At 41.2% G+C, this 26,510-nt stretch overlaps 1 protein-coding gene and 2 long non-coding RNA genes across 3 annotated transcripts in view; 1 reads left to right on the forward strand and 2 right to left on the reverse strand.

Annotated features, from left to right (window-relative positions):
* LOC145447147 (uncharacterized) overlaps nt 1–26,510 on the reverse strand; it is a 286,300-nt gene that overhangs the window by 144,946 nt on the left and 114,844 nt on the right. The gene's annotated exons all lie outside the window — the stretch shown is intronic.
* The window catches only part of LOC145447125 (uncharacterized), a 469,805-nt gene that overhangs the window by 132,189 nt on the left and 311,106 nt on the right, over nt 1–26,510 (reverse strand). The gene's annotated exons all lie outside the window — the stretch shown is intronic.
* Nucleotides 16,040–18,920, forward strand: LOC145447145 (uncharacterized). Its single transcript, XR_013917468.1, has 2 exons — nt 16,040–16,577; nt 18,668–18,920. It is a non-coding gene; the product is annotated as an uncharacterized LOC145447145 (long non-coding RNA).

The raw sequence follows: 26,510 nt of genomic DNA on the forward strand, positions 1-26,510 counted from the left end.
ATGCCCTTGTCGAGATCAAACAAGTCGAAAGGACATCCCTGCCTCTTCAGGCATAACTGGAACACGATTTTTGGTCATGACGGTGTGACAAAGTTTGTCACCGTAAACACTTTTATTTCAAAAATGACCGAAATTTCAATTTGACTGACTTCGACTTCTACTGGATGGAATTGAGTCAGATTTGGTGTGCAACGTTTTTTCAGGTAACCTGACGATTTCACAACGTAGCCGATGAAATTCGAAAAAATAAGTTTTTTTCGAACACCCCTAGGAAACATGCACCGCTCTCGCAAAAATGCGATCAAAAATAAATAAAAATTCCATCATTTACTGAAATAAAAGTAATTGTAATCGCAATTGTAAGATATCGGCATATTCCTAGAGTTGGTTAAGGCTGGTTGGATGTTTTATTCAAAGACAGTTGTTCTAAACCTGGGGGTCGTTTGCCATAATTCTGAGAATCGCAAAGATGTTGGACGTCATCAGCTTCCAAAATAGGCGGTGAGTATAAGTCTGGGCAAGCTGACTTTTTTATTAATCTGCCTATCATTTTTTGAGCTGAACCGCGGAACATTTTCAAATTGGTTATGAGCTCGCGCCATAAAAAATTGGAAACCACCGCATGCGCAATTTGCTGGTGCATTTTATAGCAATATTCGGAAGAACCAATATTATGGACAGAATTCATTCACAAATTTTAACAAGCAAATGCATATAGCAAACTCGCAAGAAAGTTGCATCGATTAGCCTACCCTATGGTGGGCGCAAGTTTAGTGCTGTTTTAATTGGAAGGGGGCTGAAGAAGGTTGTTTCCGACCTGTTTACCGCACAGAACCAGATAACTGCACCGACCTGATAACCACACCGACCGAACAAGATGGCAGGGCTGTCAAACACACAACCAGCGGACAGGATAAGACCCACCAAACGATTTCATCCGGCCCGTGAAGAAATCTGTTGCAGATCCAAGCAAATCAGATGTCACATCAGAGATGGCCCATTTCAAAACCTATGTTTCACTCCACTCCTGTGTACAGTCGATAGGCGTAGCTTTGCTAGGGTGACGTCATTTCGACTGACAATGTGTACAACTGTACATACCTCATTGTAGAATCCGCTAGTGTCCGGAATTTGATCAACAGAAATATGGTAACCGTACTCTATTATCGTGCAACCGTCATCTGTCTTGTGCGAATACCAATTGTAGGCTAGTGCTAAACAGCAACAAAATGGCCATTCTTGAAAATAACATCATAACCTACTATTTATATAGATATTGGGAACACTTTTAATATTGCAAAGCGAATTCCGTAGCTATTTTTATTTAATACGCGGTCGAGTCTTGAAATTCCGCGCCGTCGATTTGTTATGAACCAGTGCTGAAAATCAATTTCCACAAAGATAGGTGGTGGCAAATGTAATATTAACGCGCCGCGCTTCCGACGACACCTTTGGGTATGATCGCAACATATATGACATCAAAATTGAGATACACATTTTTAGTGAATACATAACGTCCAGCAGTAATTTCTATCCAGCAGCTATTCTGGAATATCGGTTATTTATGCATATCTCAGAAGGAAATTTATTTTTACCAATAAATTTTTCCAAAACACCAATAAAACATTTCTAAACACCAATATGTTTGTATGAGAAGGCTATTGGTAATTTGGTTATTAAAATGAGTTTGCACAGTTTATTATTTCCTCTCATACGGCCATCTGTTTATGTGAGTTATTAGGTTTTTGCAGTTATGAGGCGAAACTGTCTCGTGATTTCTCTAATTTGAAAAAGTACAAATTAGGTTATCAACCATTTCATGGGTTTCACGGACCCCTGAAAATGCTTCGCGGACCCCCTGAAAATGCTTCTCGGACCCCCGGTTGAGAACCACTGCACCAGGATTTAAAAAAAAATCATGAATTAGTTCGCAACATGTTGGTATAAAGTATACAACAACTGTCAACTCAAATTTTAAAATAAATCATGCCACACTTTAGACGGGACATCTGTTTCAAGTGCGCTGTAGCCTACTCTGGTATTTAACTTAACACTGCAGCTCCGAGAGGGTGTTCCAGATGTGCATTAGGGAGGCGTGTTCTGTGTTTGTTTTTGATGAAGTTCATGTCCGAAAAGGCTGATTCAGAACGTTAAGTTGAACTAAACACGCTGGCAAACTTCTGATGCATCTACACCACCGTACTTTTCCGTGTCAACCAAGGAACCAAAAGTATGCTTCGGCATGGTGGGCTTTGAGGTGGAGATCATTTTGCAGTGTTACAATTTCAATCTCCAACTGTTCTGCATCCGGACATGACAGATTTCATTATACCGGACATCATCACTAAACTGGTACTAAACTGCGTTGAGTGTAAGAGAAACAAGCTGTGTCAAAAGATACAATACGTAATGGACACATATATATTGAAAATCTGGTAGTACGCCACGGCTAACTGCTACGGAATAGTATTGTTTACTACTTCGGCATTGTCCTGGACGTCAACCTACTATAACGGATCCCCCTTCCACTTCAAAAAGGCCGTGGATGGCATTCCGTCATGTCGCCTGTATAAGCAGTGCACCGTGTCCTATACGTCCTCGATATCCTGTGATTCTATTAAATGTTGGTATATTACCTATTGTTATTGAGGATATTTTAAATTATCATTTTAAGTGTTTATATATAGCAGTGGTTCTTAGCCTTTTTTCCTCCAGCGCCCCCTTTCAAAAATTATCGTGCTCCAGCGCCCCCCACCTCATATTGTAAGGACTGTAATAAAGACAATGGGCAAGAGGGCCCCCAGCACTCCGTCAGCCCCCTAAAAACGATTGTCTTGCGCATCCATAGCGCGATAAACCAAGCTTATGAGGACTTCGCCCCCAAGAACCCCGTCGCGCGATTTCGATGATCAGCAAAGTTTGTGTGGCCTAGACGCGAAAATTTTATGCAATGCATGAATTAATAGGTGGTAATTGCATATATATGTCACTAAAAACTTTTCATCTTCCCAGCCCACGTAATCAGATTTACCAATAGCGCTGAGTGATATGTTGTATTGGAAAATGAAGGACACGTATTCGGGAATGCCCCTTGGTACAATTAATTCGTTACATGTTGGTATTTTGTTACCACTTGTCCGTTATATAGTCAAAAGACATTTAAAAGCATAAACGTCTTTAACTGAAGTAAGCGCACGATTCAAAATTGGTATTTCTTCACTAGCAAATAATTTTCTCTGATGGATGTTATTTGTCCTGTGGGGTGCAGATTGCGACGACATGATAATTCGGCACGAGCGATTTATGCACCTATGAACAATTAGACTTATATAGATCAAAGTTTACGGGCAACATAAGGGCAATCCTCTTCTGCTAAGATTTTCTCGCTGATGATCTTTTTGACACACTTCTCTGAGTCTCATATTGACCGGAACTTCATATGTCTTCATGCATCGGGGCGTGGTAATGGCCGACACCGAAATGCCTATTCCTATTTCCTATAATTATACGTATTCTTCCGTGGGGAAGTCGTCAAAACATGATGTGTAATTTATGTTCATTCACCAAAATAATTTAGGGCACCGTTCGAGCTCACCGATTGGGGGTTTGGGTTGCAGTAGCTTCGGTCCTAGTAAGAGGTCAAAGTCCAGTCAGTCTCTTTAATTGGGACTTTGGCATTGAAAATATATTTCGCGCTTTAGTCGCGCTCGAGGACCATTCGATTATAATAAACCATATAATATTTGTATGTGGTATATTCAGGGTCAAATCAAGGTTGTTATAACAACAATCGGGCACGGTCTCATACCCTGTAGTTCGAACCAGCCCGAATTCAAATCTGCAATTGGCAATACGGGGAAATTATTGGTACTGGATTTTGTCTTGATGCTTTGTGTAACTACAAGTAAGTCAACTGAGAATGGGATGCATATATCTGCTCACATTTAATTTAGTGCTGTACCCAGTTACTAATTTTTACAGGAATGCATTCCAAATAAAGCAACTCATTATATATTAAAACGTTCATGTGAGATTGTGAGGCACAACACTAGATAGTATCATCCTTTATAATACGATAAAGAAATATTCCGACGATGTAATTTTGTAGCTCTCAAATACATGTATATTTAGTTAATAATTTCGTGCACAATGCTTATTTTATGTACAAGGGGGCTCTAAAAGTATTCACAATTCGTTTTAGATGAATTATAATAACCCACTAAAATTATGAAAACATATGTAGCAAACATCGCCGCGTAGCGCGACCAAAAATTTCGCTATTTGACAAGTTCTGTGGAATGTTAATTTGCTCTGAATACTCATTAAGGATATATCTTACTACCACATCATCTATTTTCTCCAGCGCCCCCCATATCGCCCCCCTGAGCACAGCGCCCCCCATATCGCCCCCTGAGCGTCACCGCCCCCTTCAAAATCGCCAGCGCCCCTTGGGGGGCGCTGGTGGCAAGGTTAAGAAGAACCACTGATATATAGCTTATGTATTGTCATTTGTAAGTTACATGTTTGTGATTTAAACAAGAATTGCTAAATCAATCAATCTATATATTTAAAAGCTCACTGGCAATAATCTGACGAATATTGGTCAATGCTGCTATTCGATCTATTTTTAGAAAAGGCTCGTGGGCTACTCGTCTGATCCTCGCGGGCTATCTTGGGCCCGCGGGCCCCGCGTTGGTGACCCCTGGCATAGACATTGCCAAGACCCAGATACTTAGAAAACAACCTATGGCGTCCTACGAAATCAATATTTAAGACGAGATGGTCTTTCAGTTAGTAACATGTCTGGCTGGCCCAGAGGTCGCCAACACAAAACGGGTAGCGGGCCACTTTTCAAATTCCGTAGCGGCCACGCGCCGCATGATTCAATATCGATATAAATAAGGCACCAACGTTTTAAAACTGTACGTCAGTACAACGCCGTGCTACCTAGCATGAGCGATAGGCACAAAAGAAGTAAACTTTTTATTAAAGGGATACAAATACAACAGAAAATCATTATCATCAATTTCATTTTATTTTGAACTGAGCTGTGAACGATACCTGGAAACGCTTTTCAGCGAATAAGGAATCTATATTGGGTAAGCGAGATACGTTACTAGCTGAAAGACCATCTCCACGTAAAGCTTGATCTTGTGGGGAATCCCTAAGCCAGTGCATGGTTCCTAAACTTTTTTTAGACAACACCCCTTTATGATACTGAAAAATTTCATTCCCCGCTTATCGTCCTATCACCAAATGAAACCATAATGCCGGCATTCCCAACGGATAGTTTGATGACATGGAAGGTTATGACTGTTGATGAGAAAATTCTAGACTATGAATTCCGGACTACACACAAAATTTGAATTGTATGTAGATCACGCGTAGCGCGAAAATATTTTCAGTTTACCTCAGCTCCCCACCCCCAGTTCGAGAACCTACTGCCCCATATCGTTTTCTAAGCGTCTCGGTCTTGCAGCGTTCGGGCCATTGCACGTCAAGGCAATACATGCCCAGCCCATTCATAACAGCTGACTATATTCCTCATCGATGGAATCGGGGCTGTCGAGTCGGTAGATTTTATCACCGACCCCGACTTCACACATTTTCAGTATACCGACTCCAACTCCGACTCCTGAGTCTTTCAACGTACTGACTCCGTCTATTTTCGTAAGAGAACTCTGACTCCGACTCCACAGCCCTGAATGGAACGCTGTTGCCATCGCCAACGCCGTTTTAGCTAGAGAATAGTGCTGTTAGGCATAGGAGAATAGCTTAGTTTGAAACAACAACAACAAGATGTTGAAACTGTAGTAAATTTCAGCATTTCAAAATGGTTTTCTTAGCTTTCTTCCGAAATTGAAATCAAATCGCGGGCCGCAAACCATGACCTCGCGGGACGCGTGTTGGTGACCCCTGGGCCAGCCCCAATATTGATTCATTAGTCGCTGAACAGGGTTGAGATGGTATCGATTTTAGCTCATATTTCCAAATAAAATGAGGTTCATGATCATGATATTCCTTGTATTTGTACTACTTAAATAAAATATTACTTATTTTGTGGTAACCATGCCTATCGCCCGTATTAGTGAGCACGGCGTTGTACTAACGTAAAGTCGGTAAAACAAGGTTTCTCAACTGTTTGGCCTATTTTGTCTCGATATTGCATACTTGAGGCCCGTGGCCTCTACGAATTTTGAAAATGACCCAGCTAAACTCTTGCCGGTGGAGCTGATGTTGTAGTCATGCCTACGAGTTCTCGAGCAGCAGCAGCCTTGAAATGAAGACAACGATTTTCTCTTTTTCAGTAACTCAAAACATCATAATCCATGCTCTCACTCTCTGCTGTGAAATATCTTCACTTCACCCCACTTCATGCTCTAATATATTTTCTTTGGTTAGATTTGAAGCAATCATCCTAATTTTTTCTTGGTGCAGTTGAGGGCATGAAAGTGATAACTACCTCTTTTTCTTTGCCGCTGTTCTGTTAGTGATCGAAACTAGAATGTCGTTCTCAAACTTCAATGGTACTAGGCCAGCATGGCTATTATCCGTCGCACAATACCTGCTATGACTTTACGGTGCAAGTAATGCGATGGCGGCTTGGCACTGGATTTACCTGTGTGCAAGGGATATTTTTGTTACCTCGCTGCAAAATGCCGCGGACAAATAGGCATTTTCAAGGAAAAAATAGATTGGATTAGAATTAGAGCATGGAAACATTTACCAAATTAGATTAGAATTAGATTACTGGCACTTCACCCTAATTAACGACATTACACAACTATAGAATTATCTAGTTGTCCAAGTCTGCTAATAGGCTACAGATAAACAGTCTGGGGAATCTCTAATATAATTAGGAGAATTGGCCTCTGAACTTTGGGCGCTTTGAGGGAAGGAAGTTCACGATGATGAAATTGTTCATAAAGTGTTTTTGTGTACTAAACCATTATTTGGATCACAATATCCGAAGTTTCCTGACATTTTTTCAAATCTGAACAACCCTAGTGTCCATGTTGGTATAGACAAGCATAGCCATCGCATTACCACATCAATCTTTTTTTTAAGCAACTTTTTTTGTGTGCCGCTAGTGTGCAACAAGCCAAAAATGTTTGGGAACCACGGATCTAGTTGCTGAGGTTTGCCCCTGAAGAGCTTCAGCTCCAAAATATGCGGTTATATTTATATGGTGAATATACTATTCAATTGTATGGTGAAGTTATCTACCTCAAAGCGTCTCTTGCTGCACGCAATTCCAATTCTCGAACAGCGCAATGTTTCGATTTCTACCACATTCACCATGAAAAGTGCGAATGTCATTTGACGAGGTTTCACTCGCAAGAGTGCATGTGAAACATTCAGTATGATTATCCGCCACTGTGTCATGCTGCATTCCTATAATTCACGCCATTTGTGAGTGGAACTTTTAAGTTAGCCTACTGGCTGATAGTTCGCGCTTCATTGAGCTTCGGCATCGAACTACCTCAGTTCCAACCAACCCGAAAGTCACGTCTGCATTGATTTAGTAACATATGATTGCGCGGTAGTAACGCTCGTAACAAATGCCAATATTGCAGTAAAATGCGGGATAACAGTAAAACAACAAGGCAAAACAGTGAAACAACAAGACAAAATCGGCAATCAAAAAAGGAAATGCGTGACGATAAAATTTCCAACTTGAATTTAATAAAACGCAGTTGAGTATTCACGAGGGCAATTATACCTTGTCAATTATAAATAATTCATTTACGTGTCCAGCATAATTGAAGGCGAATCATGTAGGCCTACTTATAAAGATGCATTAGTCGCCGCAGTTGCTATCACCGCTGCTGTGAGGCATATAGGCCTACTCTACAATTGTGCTAGTCCTTTCGGACATTATTATCTGATGTGAGCGTTATTTGGATGTGAAAATACGAAGAATATCACAAAGAGTTTCGTCGAACTAGGATGTTTGTGAAACGTGAACACGTTAGATTTAGTCATCGAATTTTAAACAGCCTCTCACTTCGTTGTCATATTCGACGAAGAGGAGTCACTACAAAATCTACTCAGTTCCACAAGAGCGATTTAGATGCCAGGAAATCGATTCGCAAACGAGAAACAACGTTTGGATTTGTGACTGTGAAATCCACACCTCTCTAGTGCATATGCAAACTTCCGTCATGTTCTTCGTTCAATGTAAGACTTGGCTTTCTGTCACATTAGGTATCCCACGAAGCGTCGAAGCTCCTCCCAGAATAGTGGTCTCAAATATTCTTTCACGGGTCCTGTGGACTTACTTTGTTTCGCACGATTTCAGCAGAACGATTTGACTCATCATTCATTCCATATTCGAAAACATTGTTTGTTCTTGACCTTCGTCTGATAACTTCGGAACATTTCGGGCAGAACAGTCCCAGAATTTTCGGTGCCAAACCGACACTCGACACAACGCAAAAGACGTTAACGATATTCGCAATATCATACACAGTTTGCCTGAGGGCTACCGGAGCGTCGCTTGGCAACGCTACAAAAGCTACCGTAAGCGCTATGACGTCAGTGGTAACCATGATAATACCGCTAACCATCGCTCTACGGGCAGTGATCTCTATTGGGTTTCTTATCATCTTCTGGCGTCGGCGAAAGCAGGAATTCAGAATTTCGCGTATTTTAGTCGACTTCCTTTTAGTCGGCGCTGGCGCGTCAGTAAACACCGAATCTTCCAGCGAATCGCTAGAGGCGTTGCCAAGGTCAAATTTCACTTGTACGATAGGATAAACCAACAAAAATATTATAGTACCTTGTGAAAGTAAAAGACTGGCTACTACAATAATGTTTTTACCGAGTCCTTCTATAAAAGTACTGTTTTTCGGCAGGGCCAGCACGCAAGCACGCTCATGCTGATCCAGCTGGTAAGAGTTGAACATGACGTAGCTCAAGCTCAGGCCGACTGCTATCAACGCGAAAAATATTCCAAACAGTCTGCTAACCCAGTTGATAACAGCTCCGATTTTGGGTTTCACGTAGGGATGCGTGTAGATCTTCCTCTGTAGCAGCCACATGAAAACGTACGTCGAATACATAGCAACGCTGTACAACAGGTTGTCCACGTCGCACATCAAGTCACACAGACCCATTCCATTGCTCAGTCTGGGAAGAACGTAGAGATACTCCGTTATGGCGATCCGTGGAATCGTAAGCAGCACAGAAAGGGTGCATACGCAGTAGATAAGTCCACAATTTAAGCTCGATGTGCCTGGCTTTTTTATCCATCTTTTCGTCTTTGTTCCATACACGACTATCGATATAAAAATCCATGTTGCAGTAGCAAGAAGACCGATGGAGATAATTTCAAAGGCGAGCAGCGTTTCTGACCACTCATAAACCGACCCCTCGTCATTGATTAAGGTTTGGTTCTGCATTTCTTTTCTTTACACAAAGTGCGCGGCGACGAATATTGTAGTTGTCACATCTAATCTCAGGTTTGAAAATATATCTGCAAAAATAAATTATAGGCATTAAGAAATGTTCCCTGCAGAGGCGTAAATTTATTGTCAGGTAGACTTGCTGCCGTGCAGTGCAATTAAATATTGGGTTTCTACTAACGCATGCGCAATTTTTGCCAGAAGTTACATGCAGAATTCATATCATAATTATATTCTCACCAGGTTTTGAATCATTCATGTAGATTGTGTCACTACCCTCTAAGCTGCGCACGTGCACAAATGCGCAGTAATGAGACGGCCTCTGCGCACAGAAAATCGAAGTTGCGCACGAAAATTCCGCCGTGATGACCTTTATTTTAGTCGTTACGCACTGTTGTCAAAGGGTATGCGCAGTGAGCATAGGGTATGCGCAGTGAGTTGGTGAGTGTGCGCAGACTTGTCAAAAAATAGAGGGAACATTGATCACGACCCGATCAATAGACATCAGATTTGTTCCAAATAGCCAATGCTTTGACGTTCGATATTGCAATGGCGCATTCGTTTCCAGTTCATCCTGTTTCGATCAAGATTGTCGGAATGTAATATTTTCCCGATGAAACAAATCGAATAATTGAATTAAACACTGATGTGTAATGCACATTGCGCCGTACCCGTAACGAATTAAACTATGCACATTTGCAAGTCCCAGTGCGCGATAATTCATGAATACTAGAATATATCCGGCAGACATCAAAAATGAATACCCAAAACAGATGATTACAAATTGGGAATCGCGTATCAAATCAGTAATTTGTCTCCTACATAAAATACCATGGGCTTCTGACATCGCATCGAGTAGCTCGCACCGCTACAATTGTTTGCTGAGTGTACGGCGTTTTGGGCTACTCTTCTGCCATCCCCTATTAACGCTGAAAAACTCTTACTGGAGGGAATGACGATCATGCGCAGTAATGAATTCCAATTCGTATGCATATAGCTTCATACAACTGCCAATTTCACGGCCCGATTAAGACAATAACACGAAAGAACGAGCTCATCCGATTCATAGCAACGATGAGATGAAATTTCTCGGTGCGTGCTCGTCAAATCGACATATGCAACGAAGTAACATTTTTATCCTCTATCGCATTTCGCGTAATACATACTGATCAATATTTTCGGACCGTACAAACAATTGGCCAACAAACAAGGTTGTGCCGATGATGAAATTGCGGGTATGCCGAATACCACAATATTCACAGGCATTTAGCATACCGAGGTTCGGTGCTCATGTATGAAAGTTGAACATTGAACATATGACTGCTCTGCTGTTAAATCTCCAGGAATATGGTTAGTCGGAAAAGGTAGCGCCAAAGAGGCAAAAGTTCTTCCTCTGTTGAAATTATGTGAAATCAGCAGATATTGATGTTCCACATATAATAGCAACTTATGAAATGCGTAGGAGCCGGAGTCACTCCTCAAATAACTGGCTCTAGCTCCGGCTCCGGCTGAATTTTATGTAGAGCTCCGGCTCCAGCTCCAGTGAAAATGCACGGCTCCGGGGCTTCGGCTCCTAGCTCCGGCTCCGGCTCGAAAGCCCTGGTCACTACACCGGTAAATTATTTCTGAGAGCCTGATGTAAGTTTGTAAGGTAGCGGTCAGACTTTTATCACTGTGGTTGCTTCAGAGTTAAAATAATGCCGCGCGCACTGTCCTAATCCTCTCCCGCTTTCAAACGTCTGGTTTACATCGGGAAGCTATCCGTTCGCCTGGTACGATAGGCCTACATAAATAAAACGCGAGAGGCAACTAATTTGATTTGAAACGCGACGTCATACTTTCTAATGATCAATTTTCACATCCGCGCATCTCAAGACCAGATTTTGTATATGGATCCACTTTCTTTGAAAGCTGTATTCGTCGTAGATGTTAAGAATACAAAGTATACTAAAAAAAATTGAACGTAAGTTTAAGATCATTACGCTGTTCATTCGTCGACATTTATTCCCAAAGAAGCATTCGCTCGCAAGAAAGCAATCACAACTATCAAATGAAAGTGCTATATGTAATCAACAAATCCGCGTGAGAGATATTTGCTTTTACTCTATGTATAAACATATAATGTTTTTCTTTGTGGAGCGGGGAATTCGAAAAGTACAGTTAGTTAACGGGACACAAAAAAATTCAAAACACTGTTCTCTCTTCTTCCTGTTTGCAATATCCCCACAGCACGCATGCATATACAAATTACACAATTTTAAACTTTACCAGCGAAAGTAAAGAACGATACAGCACTCCAATCTCAAACTACCGTTTTAGTGTCTGAACGTGGTCCTAACATGAAATCCCACTCAACCGAAAAATTGATTTAGTTGGCAGTACGATTTGGCGTTTGCTTTCCCCCAAAGTTTATTCTTCTTTCGCTGTCGTAAGCGTTTGTAGTTTACGTTTGATAGCTTGTTGACAGAATAACTCTCTGTTGATCCAAATAGAAATCAACAGTAAGTAACAATCATAAATATGGCTTTCTCAGCATAAACTGTTCCCAGTGCTCACGTACTCATGCGCAATTATCAAGTTAAGATTTACATTTAACCGTAAGGCTGTCAAACAAAAGTATGGAAAATAAGTGACCGCAGGGATTGGCAGCTTTCTACATGCCCTTTCTTTCACTGCATCGCGACAAGATTTTGTGATATTTCAGACATAGCCCCCCCCCCCAATGCTTATCGTTGTTGGAATATCCAGACAGAGATATCAGCCAATCGCGATGCCCCAATTTCTACATTTGACACCGTATGCCTGGTTTGGTACATTCATAACTGTCCATAGGCGCAGCAATTTCGGGCTAAGAACTGTCACCAATTATTATCAACCACCACTGTTCTATTACAGTGTTATATAGACGAAAACGTGCAGAAGAGGCATTTATTGGTATAGCCCAGGGGCGGGCAACTTCTCCAGTCGGCGGGCCGGATATAGGAAAGTTAAGTACTTGGCGGACCGGATTGCTGAGTCGATATATTATTCGCCCATTTATCTACATATACAAGGAATAAATCGTATTTAATGAATGTATTTTAACGACAGCAATGTCACTTCAAAGCCATTTCTCGCCGAAAATGACGACAACGTGGGTTTGAGAATAGCATTGTCATACAGGCGCCGCCATGTCTGCTTCTATCTGATCAATCAACGCACAGTGCAATCCTTATTATGATTTCAAGGCGTTCGATAAGCCCACTACCCCTAATTTACCAAGATATCAATTCATTGGGGTTGAGTAGGTAACGAGATATAGCGTCGTTGTTCAACTGTGTGGCCTGATTAATCTCGATATTGAATTCATGCGGTCCGCGTCCTTTACGAAATTTGAAAAGTGGCCCGCGACCCGTTTTGAGTTGGCGACCCCTGGAATAAGCGGTGTCTTACTAGGGTTACCATACGTCCTCTTTTAAGAGGATTTGAACTCTTTTATGACTCTTTTGAAAGTGTCCTTGGAGGACGCCCAAATGTCCTATTTTTTTTAGAATTTTGTCCTCTTTTTTGAGAATTTTGGTAAAATATATGGCAAAATCCACTGAGATACAGTAAATTAGCACTGAAGTAACGCTTCGGGAGCTGAGCCGGAAAGTTGACCTTTTTTCCTAGTCAACCAACTGATAATGTGAAAGGGAAAACTGTATTTTGGGCACTGAGCGAGGAAGTTGACCTCTTTTTTAGTCAACCGGCCACGAAGTGGGGAAAATTTATCATTTTTTTTCAGGATTTTCCTCCGGTTTTGCAAGTCTGAAAATTTTGAAAAAGTGTCATCTTTTCAGATTTACAACATATGGTAACCCTACGTCTTACAAAAGTCTTACGTCTTACAAAAGAAGTGTGCTACAAGTCGGCGGTTACAAAATGAAAAATAAGAAGTATCAGCCTGGTGTAAATGACCATTGTAGTCGATAAACACCATGATTACCACAAACGACATTAGGTTTGAGTACATCGTAAATGCCGATAATGCAAGTCTTCTCGCTTCGACGAACTTACGCGTAAGCTCCACTCTCGCACGCTGCGCATACACGTATAATAATAACATACAGTCACTAAAATTTGACGTGTACGCAAGTAGTGGGAAATCTTGGCAGACTGGGGCCGTGGGCGACATTATCATGTAATACGGAAAACTGTCCGCGGGCCGGACAAAATCCCTTCGAGGGCCGTATGTTGCCCGCCCCTGGTATAGCCCATATAACTATGCCTGATCTCAAACGTCTCATCAATCTATATGACCTTTAATCTATGTAATACAGCCTCACCTAGCACGATAAATAAAAAAATTCGTCAGTGATTGATTCAACAGCAATAGGTATATGTTTTATCATATCCTAATACGTTTTAGTCTGTGATAAGGGGGCGGATCACGGGCGTTCAACCGTATTTTTCAAACGGTCACATCACGTTTACGAATGATTGCGCGGGCCCCCTGAGTATTGTTGACTTTTTACAGTCGTCAACTAGATTTTTAGGAATCCATTGGCAATATGGCCGTGGACTTGGCGAAAGTGATGAAATTTTTCTTTGTACATCAGCAGACAGCAACGCGATTATCTTTTACCTAAAAACGGAAGATTTTGCCCATAAAGTTAGAATTGTAGTACCTTTCTACATTTCTGGTTGGATATGTCTGTCCTCACGAAGTATCATGGTGGGAGTAGGGAAAAAAGAACGTTCTACAGCAGCCGTTGTTTGCTGGCAGCATTGAAGATCAGTGTATACTGCTGGATTGCTACACTGTAAAAAATCTGGGAGATTTACTGGGAAATCTCTGTAAATCTTACAACGAATTACCAGTCGCAGCCAATAACTGTGCGTAGCTTGTAATTTTACATTTTGATATGTAATATTACCTTAGTTTAGCTGTGAAGTCAAGTTACCAGAATTTCTTCGCAAAATTACTGACAGTTACTCGTAACTGCAGTTTACCGGGCTATTGGGAAGATTGATTAGCTTCATAATCGCTGCAGCCAATATATACGTGGAAATGAATGTTACTGATATATCATTCTCGTGGTGATTTGACTTGATTCAACTTCGTTCGCGAAACTGGGGTCTGTCGTACGGAAATTGTTGGCCCTAGTACCAATTTCAGTATACTACATAGTAGGGTACAAGAAACAACTGGCAATCGTAGCTAATGTGGTTACACCATAGCCATTATTTATATTATAAGGCTACGGCTACACGGCCGTTCTCGCTGGTTACATTCGCTGTTACGTATAGGCAGGGTTGCCATACCGTCCTTATTTCTAAGATTTGTCCTTATTTTTAAGGGCCGCGTCTTAGGAAACTCAACTGTCCTTATTTCTAAGAAATGTCCTTATTTTTGACTTGCGTCCTTATTTTGTCTTATTTTCAACAACTACAGAACTTCGATCGTTTTCCTCTGGTGTCTGTGTTGAATAATATTCTAAAATTATGCTTTTGTGTCGAGATTTTATGACATCATAAAATACACACCTCAAGATTTGACTTCCAAGTGGTGAGATAGCTAAGGGCGGCAGTGAGCGATATAGCAGTTTCGGCTGTACCAAGCAATCGCCACGTAAGTCATTTTAGCAGTAAACAGCAACACCAGGTTTCTGCTGTTTAGTCTACAGCAAAATGAGAATATAAGCTGTGGGGAAGGCAGCATTTATTGCGTAACTGAAAAAGGGCGCTGTGCAGTCGACACTTGGGTTAAAAAGTAGTAAAGCTATAAATCATTGATAAATCATTCTAAATTATATTGCACGTATGGGTTTAGCTACTACAAGTGCTAAATCTGGTTAGTTAAAATGAGCAGGCGTAAAATCGTTTTTCGTGACGATTATGAAAGAGAATTCAAATGTATGAAAGGAAGCTTGAAGGGCGAGTGTTTCGCACATTGCAATATCTGTAATCGTGTCATTAACCTGGAGTCCATTGGAAAGACCGCTATTTCAACTCACATTGCGATACACCAAAACACAAGAAGTGTATCATAATGATAAATTCGAGTCAGTCGATGAATAATTTTTTCACAAGTCGATCAGCACCAACGACCACAAGGCCGCTGCTGCTGAGTGTGCAAGGGCATTCCATACTGTCAAACACCAGAAATCATTCCTCTACAACGACTGCACATCGCAATTGTCCAAAGCAATATTGTCCGATTCAAACATCGCAAAGAAGTTTGCTTCGGCCAGGACCAAGACTACAATCATTGTCACTGGAGTTCTTGCTCCATACGCCCAAAAAATGATTTTGTCTAAACATTGTGTACAGCCTTTTTCCATCTTGGTAGACGCGTCTAATCAAAACGAAGTGAAGAAGTTTGGTTTATCATCTTATGGCAGGCCCCAGACCAACGCTTTTTTTTGGGGGGGGGGGGCTGACGAAGTGCTGTTTCGGCCCTGAGTGAAGGTTAACCTAGACCTGAGCTGTCGTGAGATCCAAGACGCAAGGAGTTGCTGGAGCAGGTTGTTTCTTGCGAAAAGTATGAAATGTGATATTCCACGGCTCGTATAAATACAGAGTATGTACAAAAACACTTTTTAATGCTAACCTAATTTTTCGATTGTCCTTATTTTTGGGTCCATGTCGATGGCAACCCTGCGTATAGGGCTGATAAGTTAGAAAATCAGTTTAGGATGTATAATATTGTTCGGGAAACTAGAAATATCAGCACGGCATGCCCAGTTGACCATTTGCTAATGGCGGACAAGGCGACCTGTACTAGGTTACAATAGGTTACCGTTACGCGTTACTGGTTTTCTGAGATTTGTAGTAAACAGCCAACACACAACTGTGACATCACAAGCAGTGTCTCGTTTAGTAAGTACAGTAAGTAGTGAACAACACTTGGGATAAATATCAATTTATACGAAATTAGATGGAAAAGAAAGGAACTATATGTAATGATAAATGTTTCTGTATGAAAGAGAAATATCCTAAGTCAAACATTATAACGTGGTCAACAAATATTATTGGTGGCATGTCAGCGGATGAATACCACTTATTTCGAAATCGTTCGAGTGTCGTATCGTTGTCTGGCCATTATTGAGATTTGAGCCAAGGGTGGGGCGAAGCTTGCGCTTGAAGAAAGTGGACACGATCGTGGAAGATTCCTAGGAACGCTGAATGGGATACGCATCGTAAAAGGTACAGTACTACATAGTATTTGTTACCGTGAATATCTGCGACTGTGCAATGTGCACACCACTTTGATTTCATGATTGAAATATTTCATTCTCCGCATTCTGTTCTATTTTGGGATATTAGTCGACCTATATACAAGGGCGTAGCCAGAAAAAATATTTGGGGGGGGCAAAAATTCCATGACGTAAATGAACGTTAAAGATAGAGAAAAATAGGTAAAAAACGATGGACTTGGGCCCTTATTGGATGATTAACATAACATCTGGGGTGATCGTTATACCTATATACTCCATTCACAGAAATCATGTGATAGTATGATGAATGTGGAAAACCACGACGACAACACCTTCGCGCGAAGCGCGAAAATTTTTCTTGGTTGATGAATAAAATTGGTTCATTATATTGTTATTTGCATATCGCAAATAAGTTTTCATTAACAGATTTACCGGCTGGGCTGATAGAAGTGGTGTCATCAAACATTCGGGGGGCGCTTAATTATACATCTTGAACTATATATGTTGCATATGAACTATATATGAATGTTGATGAACTTTTTTTACTCTTCCGATAGGATCGTACCGGATAATAGGTAACGGGGAAAACAATACTTATATTTATAAGTATCAAAATTAATAACAATTATGACATGAAGACTTCTGGTGGATCCCCGACCTAGCCGCGCGAAATATTGTACAGGACGATCTACGAAAATTGTGGCGTGCGTCGGAATTGGTATTTTAGTCGTCAAAATCCCAAATTTCGCGGTCAAGCTAAACAAAATTAGGTTATTTGGTTCTGGTAATTTATTTTTTGATAATATTAGTAATTTCGAGAATCAACCCGCGGGCCAGTCAAAACCTTCTCGCCGGCCACGGGTTGGCCGCCCCTGTTCTAGAGAACGTGCAGAACGTAAATTCTTTTTTTTTTAATAAATGAAGGATTAATTTGATCAATAATATTGGCGCGTCTACTCTATATAAACAAGTGGTGTCCATTCTTATTATCACTTCATTGAGGCACGGTTAGTTCGTAACCTCTGTTACAGATTGACGCTATAGCCTACTTTAAAGATTGAAATCGCTGATACAAATCAGACCAAATAAAAAACTCCTTTGATCAGACTCGTTCAATTTCAAATTAGCACTTTTTTAACCTGAAGTGGTGATATTTTCTTGTACCATGCAGTCGCATTTGTGTTGGAGGGGCCTAATTGCAGGGACAGGATGATTAGGCGCCATGCAGCCATTTAAGTACGCGAAAATGTTTCTCGAATGCTTTCGGAATACATGGGTCGGTTTTATGGCCGTCAATCATTTTGGGAGCGCACTTTGCGGAGTCGCATGTACCCTACTTTATATATCTTCGTGTGTCCCGGAACGGAAGTTGCCGGAGCTAACAGTCCTCAACCCCCATACTGAACTGACACTCCTATAGACTCAATCAACCCAACGACCTCGGGCTACTCAAATGTATCTACTGGTACTGTTGTATTTTCATAATAGAGAATGCAGCTAAATTCTATAATGGGTATTTGCGGAAAGAGTTCGTGATACCGATAATAAAATTAAGACATGAATGGACAATAAATCGCGCGAAGCGCGAAGAAAAATTTTAGGTTACATACATCTGCCCAAAAATAATGTAATATCTATTGATTTTACGAAAATTTTCCAAAAATTTTTTTTTTTGGGGGGGGCGACCGCCCCTTTCGCCCCTCCCTGGCTACGCCAGTGCCTATATAGTGACCTGTGATACCACATACTCCGCCGCGAAGGAGTTGAAACTGTTGGCTTGTTCATGTCATTTTCGGGCCATAGCATAGAGATGTTTTCATCCACTGCTGGATTTGTTTGGCACACATGTCACCTCAAATGAGGAACCTTTTGCTTCAATACATTAGATAAAGTAAGTCATGAATCTCTGCTATATCATGTACAAGGCGGAGCCTTCGTCACACAATGTACCAGTACCGGTACTTCAAAACATGTTACCGTGTATTTTTGTTAGCCTATTTGTCTTAATAGTCTTTATAATGTCATGTCTAGGTTAGGAAATTTGCTGTATATAGCGACTTACTCATGAATTCTTTTTAGTGGAACTGCAAGATACTAGTTACACAGAAGGAATGAGGACGAGGAAAAGAAACAATTGGAAGTTTGGCCGGTGGTGGAATTAATTCACCTTTTCCTGCGACCACTCGTGTTACTGCATGTCTCCTAAAGAAGAATTAGACCTCCAGCAGCAATACTTTTCCATCGATTACCACTTCAACGTGATATCATGAATGAATATACAGTTTGTTCCAATGTCGTTTTGGGAGTGTGAAGAAAATATTGCGATATTTTAGCATCGGGTTGCTTTGCGATAGGTATGGATGTACGTGAATTTACAAGCTGGTATGTAATCCTGGTTTAGGTAGGTAGATAGGTAGGCGGTCTCGGTCTCAAATGTACAGAATAACATGTAGATTGGATATACCGGAGGGGACTGTAACATTACAGTCTGGCGTGTAAAGTGAGATTACCGGACGAGTGTAAGTTGAATTTGCATTGACTAACGGTACTGTTAGATTACCATGAAATGTCTGGCTACCGTGCTTCCAAACATTTCGCGGTAAATCGAGGATTTTATTTTTTACAGTGTAGCAACACATCTGTTGTTTCATATCGAAAATTATGTCTTACATCGCACGTTTACACCTCAACCCAAATCTGAGTTTTGCTGTCATCTCGCGATCCACCTACATACGTTCAGAACCAATATGCTATAAGAACCAGTGCTCACCACGCGTTCAAGATGCATATTCAGATTTGAGATATCGGCGTGACCTTGTATAAACTTCAGACTTACTAAAAGTGTCACTCGGCATGAGGTGTGCAGAGTATCCCACTGTATATTAGGGTCGGATTATTCGGTAACGGTTAACCAGTAAGCCGATTAACCGCTATTTCATTATCTATCTGATAACTGGATATAATTCTGCCGGCTAACCTGTTAAAAGAGTATCGTTGTTAATGCGTTTGACATCTTTTAGTAAGTTTTAATAAGTCGTATTATCAGAGTTGCGCGCGGCCAATTAGCGAGAAGCGTGTTGTCAATTAGCAAAATTCGTCTGTGCACACTGCACAGTGCACAATGTAATGCGATGCGACCTCCCGCTGATATGATCGCAAAATTAGGTCATTATTGCCGCGCGGTCGGCGAACGTCGATGGCCTGATGTATCGCGTTTTCAACATGCCTAGTTCCGCTGGCTTGAAGAATCGCATCTGCAATTGGCCCTGTGCACACTATAGCATCGCTGGCCTGCAGAATCGCATCTGCATTGGCTTGGTGCGCATGATATTATCGCTGTCCTACACAATCGCATCTGCAATAGACCTGGTACGAAAGATATCATCGCTGGCCTAACTATCGCGTGTCGGGCCTAGCATGCGTTGGCTTCTATCTCTCGATGGCTTGGAGACAATATGCCGTTAGGTGTATGCTGATTAGCGATTGTGATTAAGCAGTCACTTCGCGAAGTGAATAACATCGAATGTTCGCAAAGGTGTGCATCTGTGCATGCGTAACTGATTTCCACTGATACTTGATTCGAAAAAAAATAATTTGAAACCACCCCAATTTATTTCAACCCCCTCCTTATTTTTCGGCGGGCCACGAGTCTGATCGCGTAAATTTCTCGAGGAGGAACTAGAGTGAGCTATCATGTCGGCATCAATTCCAGTACTAGCTAGTACTCCAATCCTAAACAGCAGAATGGTCCAAAAGGAATGTAAAGTCTTTGAAGCTTCTGGGAAGCGACCTGCAAACCTTTAGACTCTCTACGAAGCGCTGCTTACTATTCAGCCCACTTCCGTGGAAGCATTAAGAACATCCAGTGCATGTGGACTCTTTGTTACAAAACTCCGGTTTCGTCTACAGGACTCCACAATTAATGCGTCGTGCTTTATAAGGAGGGCGTTGCAGAAGCAGGGAACATTATATTTGCGTGATTTTTCTCGTATTCGCTCGTACTGCGTGTGTACGACTGTACGTAGATATACAATAACACTATGTGTAATGATTTTACGATCCCTTTTTCATACGAGCCTCGTAAAATCTATTGTCTCGATTAGCAGTTATTAACCAGGTAACCGGTTGGATAGATTCCAAATATACGGATATATCCGTTATCCGGATAGTGAAAATTATTGATATCCGAACTAACCCTGGAATATTAATCTACGGATAGATGCACAACACGTGACTCACGGTTGAATGCGCAGAGACGCGTACTAATAAAAATTAAAATCTCATCAGGGCAATATAACCACTCTAAAGTAGCCGTCAAACACCGATTGCTTTTGACAATGATGGCGCCGCAGCATAATGACCAATTGGGTGGCCAATGGCCAATTGCGTCGAGGGATTGTTCAGAAAAATGCCATTTTTCAGACTTTGACGACTATTTTGTGTGTGGTTCCATTGCCCTGGCACTATTTTATTATATTTTCGGAATCAGTGCGACACTAGCTTCCAATTAAGACCAGCCATATTAAATTTAAACGCTTGGATCGCCGGCTATAGGCAGAGATGGTCAAAGTAGTCAGGAAAGCTACTTCTTTCATAAGCGACCTAAAACTACTTGAAGTAAAAGTAGAATTGACTGACTTTAAATCTACTCAAGTTAGAAAGTAGTTGTGAAAACGATCGTAATTCGTTCGCATGGACTGTCAATAGCTGCAAATTGAGCTAAGCGAAAGGTACAGAGATTGACTCATATTGATGCATACCAGGAGGTATCCAATTTTCGACAGCATAAGCATTCGTCCCATCATGGGATGAAAATGATAGTAGTGACATGGAAATGCGATACTAATTCTCTGTTTACTCGAACAATCCGTTGTAGAAAACATCATGGTATGGTGCCCTCCCCCATATTATAAGGCCCGTAGTTTAGTCGAAGAGCAATACGGAAAAGTTGTATCGGATACGGTGTAAACACTTTGCGCGATTAGTAAACGTGCTAAAAATATGGTGGATCGTAAAAATGCCATACTGTGCAGCTTTATTTCCGGAAATTAAAGGCAATACTACACTCGCTTTTATACTTCCACATGTATATTCTCCTGGCAAAAGAACTGAATGTAATTGGAACTCAAAGTATGATACTGGTAATTGAAAGAGAAATGTAAATACTACTTCTAAAAGCGGAAAATGTATTTCGTGTCTTTAGTCCAGAAAGTTTCAAAGGTGGTGTTCTAAAACAGGTCTAAAGCTGAAAAAAAGTCAGAGATCACTTTTCCAGATTAGGACACGCCATGGACTGCTAGATTACGATATGATAAGTAAACGCTAGATTGCGAAACATCAGTTTCAAACGTTATGATGGGCCATATATACAGTGGTGAATAATTTCATATGCGAGACAATGCGGTATAGACGGAAAAAATTCTGGCCTTTACTCAATATTTGAGAAAATTAAATGTTGATACTAAGAAAGCAAAGTGGCGTAGCCAGGACCGAATCAGCACTTCGTCACCCCCCTAAAAAAACGTTGGTCTTGGTCCCCCATAGGGTGCTAAACCAAATTTCTGGGGGGATTCGTCCTCCAGAACCCCCAATCAGGTTGTATCATTTTGCCGCTACTTATCAGAGCGATTTAATGTACTTTTTAGTGAGATATAGCTTCTAACGCCCAGATCGCGGGGAGCGCGAAAATTGTCTATACTTCAAGATTGAATCGGTTAATATGATCGGAAATTGCATAAGTATAGCTATAATTTTTCATCCTCATTCTGCTCACGTAATCAGATTTAACGGTAGAGGTCAGTGAGGTGTATTGGAAAATGTAGGGGCTGCAAATAATAATTAAACATATCCGGGTGGACCTGTTGATATAATGACTTCGTTACATCATGTTATTTTGTGACCTCCTGTCTGCTATGTCAAAAGATATTAAAATCGCCCAAACGTACTAAACCTAAAGACGCACTCGATTTCAAATTGGTACTTCGTCTCTGCGGGATGGCATTTGTCTTTTTTTGGGGTTCAGATTGCCAGGACAAGAACATTCGGTGCCAGCCATTTAGGCGCATATGGACAATTAAACATATATGTATGTATATACATCGAAGTTTTCGGTCAGCATAACGACAGTCCTTTTCGGCCAAGTTTTGGCATATTTCTCTGGCACTGGCCTCAAACTTCATATGTCTTGATGCGTCATGGCGAGGTAATGGCCGACGCAGAAATGCCCCTTTCTATAAGTCATGCGTAATTGTTCTGGGGAAGGGTATCCAATAATTAAGATATTTGTCATCATTAAATCGCGCGCGGCGTGAAAAATATTTGAAAAAGTTGCACAATTTTTCAGAAAAATACCCTATAATTCATGTTCGTTCACAAAATAATTTTGAGCCCCCTTCGAGCTCGGCCCTACAATTAGCGGTTTGGGGTGCAGCAGTTACGGTCCTAGGCATAGCCTAACAAAGAAAGTGTCGCGGAGGGGGTCCAGATCTTTGATGAAGGAATTATAAAGTGTTTGTTTTATAGCAGGGCTGCAGTAACACCTCACCAGCCGCTTCATCCTTCTACAGGGAATTTCATCAAATCCCAACAAGTTGATACATACCATTCACAGATACACACGCACAGTCGCACACATTTCCCGCATCGAACTATTCACGAACGAGCCAGATTAGGCATCGGCGTAAGCAAGACTTATCTCTTTATATCGATCTGTTTACATCGAACCAAAATCGCTAACATTAATGTTATGAAAAACAGTGTGAATATTATGATGCAGTCGCGCCAGGAGCGAAAATCTTTCCAAGGTAACGAATGAATTTGGTCAATAATATTGGTACTTGCATATATTGCATACAGCGATCAGATTTATCCTTAGAACTGATTTAGCATGGGAGTTTAGGCTAAATGAATGTTCCTCAAAGACTTTACTTCATGTTAATTTACGAACAATATCCAGGATTGAGAAGTCACCATTTACGACAGCGATTAATAACAATTCAATTCGAACATTACAGCACGACTACTTATAACCTCAGAACCGGGGCCGCGCTTGGCCACCACTGCACTACATAAATCACTTGCTAATGTGCTTCGACACGGTCTACATAATCGAATTACTCGCTGTGACATTGTGGTAAATTTCGATCATGATTAGATGTACCGCACGAGCGATCTACTGATTGTTATCGTATACCTCACTTCCACCAACGAATTCTATCATCGTGGCAATCTTTTTGTCATGTCTACTGTCACGAACGATCTTCTATTACCTCTCTCCCAGCGATCTATATAGTTCTATATCAATAGCTCGCTTGGATGTCTGTGATCGCATACATTTATCCGTAGAAACTCATCGTGAAATATCAGCCTTCCACACATACCATACATGTCGGAAGTTCAATAACAATTTTGCGGACTATTCTACATATCGCAAAGCAAATCTTCAGAAATAATGCAACATCTGTCAGTTTCCTAGTTATTTCTTTCTATCAAGTACTGATTTAAGATTAACCCGATTACTAGTTATAAGTATCAGTATCCACTATCTAACCCAGTGGTTTCCAACCTTTTTCGAGCCATCGCCCTTTTTTCAAGCTCAACACCGATCATCGCCCCCCAAATTTTGTGTACCGAAAATTGGGCATACAAACTCTAATCACCGGCTGGTTGACTACAAAAAAAGGTCAACTTTTCGGCTCGATGTCTAATTTGACACTTTTGCAACTAAATTTTCGTGGGTTGACTAAAAAAAAAGGTCAGCTGTTTTGACGCGTAATCGCCCCCCTATCGCCCCCTTCGCTATTTTCGCTCACTTTGTCCATTTTCGCCCCCTATCGCCCCTTCGTCATTTTCGCCCCCCTAGACCGCCAAATCGCCCCCTGGGGGGCGATATCGCTCACGTTGGGAACCACTGATCCCACCCATACTGCAGTTTCGATAATTCCGTTAGGCACAAGCAAGCCTAATATTACGAAAGGTATTCACGTTATTTGATCAGCATCGAGTATCAGCTTAATGTCATATGTCTAACGTGTAACAGCCTTCTATGACAACTAGGACTGGGCAAATTCGAGTACGTGAATGAATCGATTCTGAATCACTCATTATGCTTGGAGTCGAGTCGAGTATTCGAGTATCACTCATTATGACGTCATAACATAATGTAATATGTCCAAGTTCAAATATGTACCGTTTATGCCACCACACCACACCTGTTATCCATCAAATTAGCCATTTTTAGACCGTACCGATTTCATTGCACTTTGTGACAATTTTGTGGGATGACCATGATTTCGGAAATGTGGTATTTACAGTAACATTCGTAGCGTTGTACTAGTACTTTATGCTGCGTTACGGCCGATCAAGGGTCCATGGCTACCACGGTAGAAAATAGTAACGAAGCTATAATTTTTGTTGATAAATTAACTTTCAGTGGCGCGGAGCGTATAATTTCAGTACTCGAAAAATGGTATTTTACTACTCAACTCGAATTATCAAAATTAATACTCGATTCAGATTCGAGTACTCGAATCATTGTGCCCAGCCCCAATGACAACGAAATGCATGATGATCAGGACTGAAAACAAGAAAACGCATTGCTCTATCAAGTATGCCGGACCCCAATTGTGGAACAGCATCTCGTCGGCTATCCGACAGTCGTCGAGCATGTCCGCATTCAAGTCGAAATACAAGCAATTTCTTCTAAATCAATACTAACTAGCCAATCTTCAGGATTACCGGACCACGACCTAACATCGACCTCGCCCTCTGCCACATGCCACCTCATGTTGTCGCTTGCGTCTTATATTATCTGCATTACTTTTCATTCAGTGTGCATGCCTTTTATTTACTTCGCCTATAGGCTAAGGTGGGTGTCTGATCTTAATGGCTACTCCAAGTTGTTTCGACACCTTCCTATCTTTTCATTGTATCGCAGTCTTGTGATGTTTTGAAACGATGAAAATATTAATAAACCTGATTGACTGATTGATGTTGTCAGAGTCATGTCCTGCGCCTTTGTCGCTGAAGCTCTTGTCAAGATTGGGATAACGGCTTGTACGGCAACGTCTTGTACGTGTTTTCTACGAACATCTTCCACTCGTTTTGACACTCTGCAGTGTGTGGTTTTATGGACGCGGTGGAATACAGTTAGTACGTAATGAGAAAGTTAACTGTTTTGCGAATCCATTGAAATTCTTTTCCGGTAGAATGATTGTGCGATGCACGAACTCGATATCGCACGCCCGGTCTAAGCCGTAAGCTATGTTGTTGAAAAGTGATTTGTCTTTGGTAAAGGCACTCCCGACTTGTTAAATTTTATCACTATAATCGTTAGTTTAGTCACTCGACACGCTTACAAAACCATTTCCACAATGAAACCATGCAAGTCAAAACCCTCACCAAAGTGAACGAGTACGGCGTGCTCTTCGAGCAATACACCGTAATCTCATACTGTTATTTAATGTAGCAGTCCTGCAGATACAATCAGACTTAAACATGATTACTGCTCTTCGAATGCCGATTCCAACGCAATTTAACGCCAACTGAGTGTCTTGAATCGGGCGATTCGGCGAAATTTGAATACAAGTCATTCACTGTCTTTCTATAATGGACTATAATGCTATGACCAAGCACCCCGCTTGTTTCTAAGAAAATCACAGCGGTTAACACGTATTCCGTTGCATATCTGAATGTATTCGCGTCTGTTCTCTATTCTGCCGCAACCGCGTTTCTTGGAAGATATACTGACTAATAGGGCACAAGACATTTACGGATAGAATGGAAAAGATAACCCTGAATGTGCTCGCATTATGTTCTAGGGTTCTATGAAATACCGCAACAATGATGTCGAGAGTCGATGAGTCTAAAGTCGTTTCAGCATTGTTGTTAACGTGATCTTATAGACTAGAGAAATTTGGCTGAA

Source organism: Botryllus schlosseri, chromosome 9 (assembly GCF_051294905.1).
Source record: "Botryllus schlosseri isolate E-star chromosome 9, Bs_hap1, whole genome shotgun sequence".
Lineage (NCBI taxonomy): Eukaryota > Metazoa > Chordata > Ascidiacea > Stolidobranchia > Styelidae > Botryllus > Botryllus schlosseri.